The following is a 10,022-nucleotide window of genomic DNA, read 5'->3' as shown; positions in this document are numbered from 1 at the left end:
CCTGCCAGCCACCAACCTCGCCCGAGCCACCACGCCTCTTGGATTTCTGCAGACCTCTCTGCCTCCCAGTTTACCCCTTGAATCCAGACTCCACAACTGCTGACAAAATTCCCTTTCTAAAATGCAAATCTGATCATAGCACTCACTCCCCTCAAGGTCCAGACTCAGTAAGACTGGCTTACTGAATATTTGCTTCAAAATCTGGGGGCGCCTGGGTGGCTCAGTCAGCTGGGCATCCCACTTCAGCTCAGGTCATGATCTCATGGTCTGTCCGTGAGTTCGAGCCCCGCGTCAGGCTCTGTGCCGCCAGCTCAGAGCCCAGAGCCTGCTTCGGATCCTGTGTCTCCCTCTCTCTCTGACCCTCCCCCATTCATGCTCTGTCTATCTCTGTCTCAAAAATAAATAAACATTTAAAAAAAAAAAATCTGGCTCCGTCTACCATCTTTAGTCAGTTTCTACGTTCAGATTCGCAAAACCTTTTTGCATCTTCTCTGGGAAAATAGGAGACCATCTTATGTTTGAGATCACAGTGTGGGGCAGGGATTCACTGCAGGAATGTAAAGGAAACGGCAGTCATTTCCTCTCGGCTGGCTTCCCTGGCTTTGGTCCCCCTCCCTCCAGCCCAGCCTACCCTGCTGCACAGCAGATCTTCCGAAGCAATGGCTCCGGTGTGGTGGGAATGTCAAGGGACCTCTGTAGATTTCCTTGCCTGCCACTTGGCAATCTGGGCAAGTCATTTAATCTCTCTGAAACTCACCTGCCTAATCTGTAAAATGAAGACACTCAACCAACCTTAATTACAGTAGTCTTCCCTTATCTGTGGTTTCACTTTCCACCAGTTCAGTTATCCACAGTCAGCTGCGGTCTGGAAGCAGATAATCCTTTTGACAAACCCTCAGAACGTTAGTAGAAGCCTAACGCTAAGTCACAGTGCCTGAGCCATTTGTCATTCACGTAAATTCATCTCATCATGGGGGCATTTTACCATCTCACATCATCACAAGGAGGACGGTGAATTGTACAGTAAGGTATTCTGAGAGGGAGACCACGTTCATATAACTTTTATTACAGTACATTATTATAGTTATTCTATTTTCTCCTTATTGTTAATTTCTTACCGTACCTAATTTATAAATTAAACATCTCATAGGTACATATGTATAGGAAAAACCCTAGTGTATATAGGGTTCGTACTTTCCACGGTGTCAGGCATCCATTGGGGGTTTGGGAACATATCCCCCAGGGATAAGGGGAAACTACTATAAATCTAAAACTTCTCTGCTCTAAATTTTCAGGACCTCTCATTGCCTGACTCAAGAACCAATTTTCAGAGGCGCCTGGGTGGCTCAGTCGGTTGGGGGTCCGACTTCGGCTCAGGTCATGATCTGACAGTTTGTGAGTTTGGGTCCACGTTGGGCTCTGTGCTGACAGCTCAGAGCCTGGAGCCTGGTTTGGGTTCTGTGTCTCCCTCTCTCTCTGCCCTTCCCCTGCCCCCCACCCCCAAAAATAGATAAACATTAAAAAAAAAAAGGAAACAATTTTTTAGTCTGGCTAGCTTTCAAAGCCTTCCTTGTCTTTGCAGCTCTAACCGACTTGCACATATTTTGTGCTTCAAACCAGGCTACTTGCAGCCCTCTGAACGCCCGTCTCACATTCTGCCTTTGGCTCAAACTTCCCCTGGAGCTGTTGGAATCTTACTCATCTTCCGAGATTCACTTCCAGTGATAACTCATTCTTCAATGAAGATTTCTTAATCCTCTTAACCAAATGTAATCACTCTTTCCCCTGAATGCCCCAGCATGCTCTCTCTAGCTTCTGGCACGCTTTATCCTTGTTATAGATGTTCTTATGCTTGACTATAAAGTGATTAGGATACTTCACTTTCTTGTAAGGGCCTCGGCTCCTTAGGAGATACTATGTTGAGCATTCCATATGCTCAGCAAATGTTTATTCGCTTGAAAGCACTCATGGGACGTAGGCATTAGCAAAGTCCATGGCCTAAATGCTTACTGAGGAACTCATGAATTCATTTGTCATCTATCAAGCATTTACTGAGTGCTTTTAAGTCCTGTGGGTATAGAGAGAATTTTAAACAGAGATCCAACTCTGCATGATCTCATAGCCTAATCAGACAGCTAAAATATAATATGATAGACACATAATAAGAAATCAGATGATAAATAAACACAAGTATAAAGACTTTGTTATTGCTGACTATAATGTTATTGCTGACTATAATGAAACTCCTTAAAAGATTCTATTTTAGTCTTTGTAAAATCCTAACATTTAGATATATAAACCCAGCCATAGTAGCTTAGAAAAAGGAGCAAAGAATTAGTACTTCCAAATGCCTACTAAGTGCTATGCAGTATATAGACATTCTCTCATTGTCAGAGATATTGCGGGATATTATTAGCATCTCCATTTTATAGATGAGGAAACTTATTTTAAGATTTGTTGTGCAACTTGGGGAAGGTTGTACAATTAGAAGTTCTTAAGCCGGTTTTTAAACCCAGGACTCTCTGATATCAGCTGGCCTGTGCTATTACTTTCTAGGCAAAGATCAGACAGCTACCCGAAGGCCTGTAAATGGCCAACCGTGGTGCAGGTGTCTGTCCTAGGTACTGGAACTAGTGACACGGAGCTGTGGGAATTTGCCCCTTGGCCGGAAGACCTAGACGTCAGAGGAACGAGGGTTATTTGGCCCGGAGACAATTAGACCTAGAGGAATTATTGTACTAAGAAAGGTAAGCTATTTCAGGTGACAACTCAAGAAAGAATGGTCCTTTTGAGGTCTGAACACAAAGTGCCTCTCTGAAGTCCTGCCTTTGAAAAGGGGCGTCAGAAAGAAGCCAAGGCCTGTTCCTGGTCTACTTTTTTATCCACTAACCTCAGCTTGCCCCGGACTATTTGAACAAGATAATGCAGGGAAACTCAAAGCACAGGATGAGGCTGTATGGAGTCCCCTTGAGAGGAGCACCATGCTGTGATTGTACAGAATTTAGGGAAGAGAAAGAGAAGCTAAACATTCTTGAGATTTAGTGGACAGATTATGAAGTTACCTTTCTGGAAATATAACGTAATAACCCCCTAAGACAGATGTTTTTACCATAAGATAGAAATAAATGATACGATGTGAAAATGTTTTCACATTTGTGTCCAAAAAGCGAGGAGGTAAAGAGCAGACTTTATATTTTCCTGTCTTTGCGGAAAAGGCCTTCAAATTCCATTAAAGGTATGCCTGCCATTGCGAGGAGGGCAAAATTGAGGCAGGACGGGCTCGTCTGAGTTCACGTGGAATTACTCCTTTGGTTTAGAAGGCCTAAGTTGGAAGCCCTGCAGACAAGGGAGCCAGGGTGCTTCCAGACTGTTCTCTATTCTTTCAGATGGTCTTTTCTCTTCCCTCTTCCGCCTAGTAATTCCTCTTCTAAGCACTCATTGCCTGGTGTCTCCGTGCTACGGACGGAGCTCTGACACCTTTGGAAGATCCTGAAAGAGAAAGATGACAGATGAGAAACGTCAGGTCTTCCTACCACCGAGGACTCGTGAGGGGCATGATGGATTTTTGGCAACCAGCCTTCAACCCTATGAATGGAAAGTTGGTAGAACTTGTTAGCTCTTGCTTCCGTCTTGGTAAGTTCTAGGTACGAGCTGGGACATCACTTCCATAGCTTTTATGAAGTCTTTCAGCAATATGGGTGTTGAAACGCAGGGCTGAAGACGCTTTCTACTTTTCACTGGGAAGCAACGTCTGGCTGGCGGCAGTTTCGGGATGTGTTTGCCCCTGGTGCTTCAGAATCGGTTCGCTGGACCATACTGGGCAGCAGTCAGCAGAAGCAATAGGGCTCCAGGAATTGCGCAAAACGCCTAAAATTTTCTTTTTCTCCTGCCAGGTTCTCCTTTTACCACGGAGGCAAACTGGAGGAAGTAGCCTGAGACTCTGGGCTCATTTTCTTCCCCTGGGTTCAAGTTGGAGAAAACAACGCTGATTACATTTCTAACGGCAGCAAATAAATTTGAAAGTAAAGCTCTCTTGGTATGTCAAGGTAAGTTTTTTGTCATACTTGAGGAGCGTGTCACACACTAGTCATACATAAGATCTGGATCTGTAATAATTCGAGTGGGAGTGGGACCGAGGTGTTGGTATATATATATATATTTTATTTATTTATTTATTCATTTTGGGAGAAACAGAGAGAGAGAGAGACAGCATCCCAAGCGGGCTCTGCACCATCAGTGCGGAGCCCAACGCGGGGCTTGAACTCACGAACCCTAGAGATCATGACCTGAGCTGAAATCAAGGATGCTTAACTGACTGAGCCACCCAGGTGCTCCAGTGCGTGGGTCTATCTGAAAAAGCTCCCCAGGTGGCGCTGGTCTGTAGCCCGGGTTGAGAACTGTTCATGAAGGGGAAAGGACACAGGCTGTGGAGTTGGACAGACTTTGGCTCAAACCCTGGGTCTGCATTTGCTGGTTGTGTGACTTAATGTGGATTAGTTGGTGATTTTAAGCCTCAATTTTCTCCTTTCTCAAGGAAGATGAAGTAGAGCTTAATGGGCTCGCATTAAAGATTAAATGAGATAACTAGCATGCATAACATATGAAGTTACCTGGCGCGCGAAGGAATATGTTATAAATATGTATGCCCTTCTTCCCTTTCATATGTAATCATTTGTAACCGATTCAAGTGATAATACTTTACAGAAAAGGGGGCATATCCCACTGACCTTCTGTCGAGAATGGAAGAGAGCACATTGGTAAGGATCCAGGTAGATAAAGGGAGGCTGAGTCCAACCCGATTTCACTCTGCGATGGATAATCACACAAGGGTTACAAATCACAGCTCTCAGAATATTCTGTTGTTGTTTTTCAACTAAATCTTGCAGCACCATACGACAGAATTTATCTTTTTAAATTAAACACCTGACAAACTTTTTCTGAGGTATTTTTAGATATCAAGAATTACTTGGATTTTCTGCCCCACTTAACTCTATTTGCTTGTTCTCCAGTGGCGGCTATCGGTGGGGAGTTCCCAACATTAAAGAGCAAAACAATACTTGAAAACACCCAGTAGCACAAGATAACTTTATTCAGTTATAAATCGGGTGATGTGGAACACAGCCCGGCCAGTTGGTTTTGAATAACCTTGTGGGAACTGTTGGAAGTCGACTGAGGAGAGGGTCAAACGATTTGGTGATTCTGGCTCAGATCTTTTTCCTCTCAACGCCAAAGAGCGGGGAGTCACCTGGCCCAGGGAATGACTCAGTCTCTCAGTTCATTGCTCTCCCTTCTCCTTGTGAGAGGATATGGGTGTCCGTTACTGCGATGAAAACAAAAAAAATCACGTGGCCACGAGAGAATCTGGGTCATTCAGTCCAGACTTTGTCTCTCAGCAGAGCAATGCTCAACTCCTAACAAAGAAGTCCCCAATTCATATTTTTTCTTAAGAGAAAAGAGGTGAAGTGTTCTTATAAAAGCTATGTACATACAAGTATATGTTTTATGTCATAGAGCGCAGTCTAAGCGCTTGAACTCAGCAGTTCGGATGTCTATCAAATCCCAGCTCCCCGGTTACTAGCCACGTAGCTTTCATGCTAAGCCTCAGGGGTCTCATCTATGGAATTAGAATCATAGTAGGGCACATCTATATAAGAGATCTGTGAGGATCTCACCAGTGCTGGTGCTGGACCCAAAGCAGTCACTCCAAGTGAGCTATCGATGCTAAAAATATGGGGAAAATTACGTATTTGGGATTTATGGTCTGCAAAGCACATAAAACAGTGCGTGTCCTCGCCCTCCTTATCACCAGGATTTCGTTACCTGAGATGATACTTAGTTCCAAGGTTGGGGTTTTTTTGGTGATGCGTTTCTTCTGTTCCTTCTAACTGGCCATGAATTTCTGCTAATATGTATGACATTTATCCCAGTATTTCCCAAAGTGACTCATAAAAGTGTTACTCAGCTCCCCACGACCATGAGACAATATTGGACTCATGGTAAATATTCACCGTACGTATCTGGTAGTTAGTCTTTCAAAATGTTATTTCTATCTATTATTAGCCATTCTATCCATGGTGTGAGAGCGGGACAGAATATTTACAGAATTGAGGCTTCTCCCAATCACCCTGTCTACATTCTGTGATACAGAAATTCACTGTACTCGACTAAGCTCTGTTACTGAAATCGCTTCCCAATCAGGGTCTGGCCCGGGAACCCCCTGCAGGTCTCCACTTAGAGATGGAGTGGGTCTGACCTCAGAGAGAATCCTGCTAGGTTCCTGCTAGGATGCCAGCTTTCCTCCTGCTTATCCTCTTTCTAGAGCATCTCCTCTCTGCCCGTACTCCAGAGCCTTATAGGAGTGGATTGTGTCACATCTCATCTTTTGCTTCTGCGAAGCCCCACTGAGAAAAGGGACGTTTACTCGTCATTGAAGAACACACAATTCTCCTGGAGGTACTCTAAATACTAGTATCATGCTGAACCGAAGGCTATCCATGAAAATTATATTAAAATAATATTTATATTATTACATGTTATATATATATGTTATATGGCATATGTATATAGTATATATATTAATATTTATATAGTATAACAATATATTAAAATAATTGATGTTTTTTGACCGCTAACCAATACTAGGCACTACGTAAGCACATTCATTATCTCATTCAGTATCTCACTTAATTCTCAAAATACTTCTTTGAGGAAGTTTCTCTTACTAACCCCTATGGCTGACACTGGATTGGCTACTCAGAAGTAGTTTACATCCCTCTTTTTCATGACTAACACTTGATGTGAGGAATGAGGCTCCAGCAGCCATTTTGCAACCATGGGACAGCAAGCACGAAGACAGATGCCTCCATGCTAAGGATGGCAAAGCAGAAAGGCTCTGGACCAGACGACATTCACGAACAGTTTCACAGGCCCTGAATGGCACATCTGTGGATTTATTAGATCCGGAAAATAAACCCTTAAGTAACTCTGACAGATTTTTTTGTTCCTTGGGGCCAGGGCCTTCCTAATTAATGCACTTCATTTTATGAATGAGGAAACTAAAGCCCAGCGACTTTGGGTAACTTTTTCAAAGTCATGCAGCTGGTAGGTGTTAGAGACCGGATTTGTACCCAAATCTGCCCAGTAACATGCAAATGCTATTAACCACAAAAACAGCTGCACGGTCCTCTCATTATTGTATTTCCATCAGTTGATCATGGCTCATCGTTTCCAAACTGTGTGTCACAGAATTCAGAGACTATTCGTAGGTGAACCTCAGAAGAAGACTTCTGTGGTGAAATAACAAACCGCCACATGGATCGATTGATTGATTTAAGCTACAATGCACATTCGCTTCTGAAAAACTCTGCCACAAAGAACCCTGACTGACTGGTTAACTCAGAGGTTCCCAAACTTACTTGAGTATGGGACACATTTCTTTTTTTTTTTAAGTGACAATCCTACGAACTTCCTTCAAAACATTGTTGCCTGGCACACCAGTCTGGGAGGTCATTCACTGAATTTCAGTGAAGAGTTATTTCCTTAGCTTTGGTTTAAAGCGAAAGAAATGAGTCCCAAACAGCTTGGTACTTTGTGAATATCCTCGAGGATTTTGTCCACTGTATAACCCAGAGCTCCCTGTAAAGACCCAAACAATAAATTTCTTTGGAGAATTTGGTGCCAGGACAATATAAGCCCCTCCTGAGGAAATTGTCTGCTTCCTTTTTTTCTAATAATGAGAATTCTGTGACTAAGTGCGTCTTCTCTTTTGCTCTGCTTTCCTGTGGTTCAGAGACGAACGGGAAACAATTGCTGGCTCGGATTCCTGGGTTTTCCGTACTTATGTTTTCTTTGATCTGCTCTTGATTTTCCTTGGTCCTGATTTCTGTGCTTGAGTTTTTTTGTTTTTTTGTTTTTTTTTTTTTTAATTTTTTTTTTTCAACGTTTATTTTTATTTTTGGGACAGAGAGAGACACAGCATGAACGGGGGAGGGGCAGAGAGAGAGGGAGACACAGAATCAGAAACAGGCTCCAGGCTCTGAGCCATCAGCCCAGAGCCGGACGCGGGGCTCGAACTCACGGACCGCGAGATCGTGACCTGGCTGAAGCCGGACGCTTAACCGACTGCGCCACCCAGGCGCCCCTTCTGTGCTTGAGTTTTATTGGTATGACTGCGTATGTTCTTGTGAGTGACATTACATTCTTCATGGAATGGGGTGGAGTATAAACAAAGTAAGCAAAAATCGAGACTGTCTTGAAAAAAATCTAAGTCCCGTGGCCTCCTTGTCAATGTGGTCATGCCTGTGACGCCTGATCAAAGAAGCAAGTGAAGTCATTTAATTGGCTACTATAAAACTTGAAATCATGTCTTATGAGTAGCTAATAAAAGGAGGGAGGTAAATCTTCAAAGGGGACATGTATTCTTGGAAATGAAACGTAAATACCTTTTCTTTTGTTCGGCTATATTCTGCTGTAAGTTGAACTCTTCTTGGAACTCATTCTACTGCTCTCGATTGCTAAGCTAACTCGACATCCATACCACCAAAGTAGGTAACCGAATTAATCTCAACTGTAGGGGAGGAAAACTTTTCCCTTCTTCCCTTCTAGGGCCTAATAATTAAGTTGACATAAGAGAGATTCACGAGAGAAAAGCACATTGGGGAGCCTCAAAGATATGAGGCTCAAAAAAGTAACCAAAGCAGGCAGCTTTTCTACCTTTTTTTTTTTTTTAATTTTTTTTTTTAACGTTTATTTATTTTTGAGACAGAGAGAGACAGAGTATGAACGGGGGAGGGGCAGAGAGAGAGGGAGACGCAGAATCAGAAGCAGGCTCCAGGCTCTGAGCCATCAGCCCAGAGCCCGACGCGGGGCTCGAACTCACGGACCGTGAGATCGTGACCTGAGCTGAAGTCGGACGCTTAACTGACCGAGCCACCCAGGCGCCCCTTTTATACCGTTTAGACAAAGGAACAACACACTTGTGCAGAATTGACAAACCAATGGGGTTTGGGCTTGGGTAGCACATTAGTGAAGAAGTAACAAGGTTTGTTCGTACAACCCTCTTGGCCTTGAATTTCCTGTCTCTGGCTGTAAGGATGCCTCTACCCTCCTGGTATAGGGAGGATAGCTTCACGTGGGACATTTATTTCCTGTTGTCAGGGGTCAAAGGAGGGTCGGTGTCCTTGCACCAGCCATTCCTCAAGGAACTTTAGTTTAAAATCGTCAGTGTACCAAAGCGGTACATTTTAGGGCGGCATGCTGACCTTCCCTTCACAACCTCGCATAAAAAGAAGATCAACAAGGCAGACACGCCCTGTGATATATAGCTGAGGAAACTTAATTTAGCCAACCGTGGTGGACGGACCATTACTTCTTTGAGAAGGAATAGAATTTGCTATAACTCTCAACCCAGAGGAACGGTAAGTTATTCATGAGGCTGATTGCTTGTACCATTCATTAAAGGGGCCATCTGACAAGCCCCAGATCAACAAGCAAATGTTGATTAAGGGCATCCTGTGAAATTCAGTAGGCGATACAAAGAAATACGATACAGGGGCGCCTGGGTGGCTCAGTCGGTTAAGCATCGACTTCGGCTCAGGTCGTGATCTCATGGTTCATGGGTTTGAGCCCCGCATCGGGCTCTGGGCTGTCAGCTCGGAGCCTGGAGCCTGCTTTGTATTCTGTGTCTCCCTCTCTCTCTGCCTTTCCCCCCCCCCCCCACACTCTGTCTCTTTCTGTCTCAAAAATAAATAAAAAACGTTAATTAAAAAAAATTTAAAAAAAATATGATACAGACGTTGGCTCAACTGTTGAGGGCAGACTGCTCAGGTGTTGAGTAGCAGCTGGGAGAGCGAGTTCAGAGTATGTTACATGCAGCCGCTGTTTTCAAGCTCCTGTGGAGCTGCTTTCAGACATCATTAAATTTATGGACAACTTTTCATTTCTCCTCATAGCTTCTCTCGGATTTTTAAAAACAACTTTTTTTTTTTAATGTTTATTTATTCTTGAGACAGAGAGAGACAGAC

General features: G+C 43.6%; 1 long non-coding RNA gene across 1 annotated transcript; it reads left to right on the top strand.

The window, feature by feature from the left end:
* Positions 1-2,457: 2,457 nt before the first annotated feature.
* LOC147571922 (uncharacterized) lies at positions 2,458-4,027 on the top strand. The gene is made up of 3 exons (XR_015246845.1): positions 2,458-2,747; positions 3,417-3,633; positions 3,894-4,027. It is a non-coding gene; the product is annotated as an uncharacterized LOC147571922 (long non-coding RNA).
* Positions 4,028-10,022: the final 5,995 nt, after the last annotated feature.

The sequence above is a fragment of the Puma concolor genome, chromosome F2 (assembly GCF_028749965.1).
Source record: "Puma concolor isolate L17-30 chromosome F2, mPumCon1.1.hap2, whole genome shotgun sequence".
Classification (NCBI taxonomy): Eukaryota; Metazoa; Chordata; class Mammalia; order Carnivora; family Felidae; genus Puma; species Puma concolor.
Note: the sequence above shows the minus strand (reverse complement) of the source record. Positions and strands in the feature narration are given on the sequence as shown.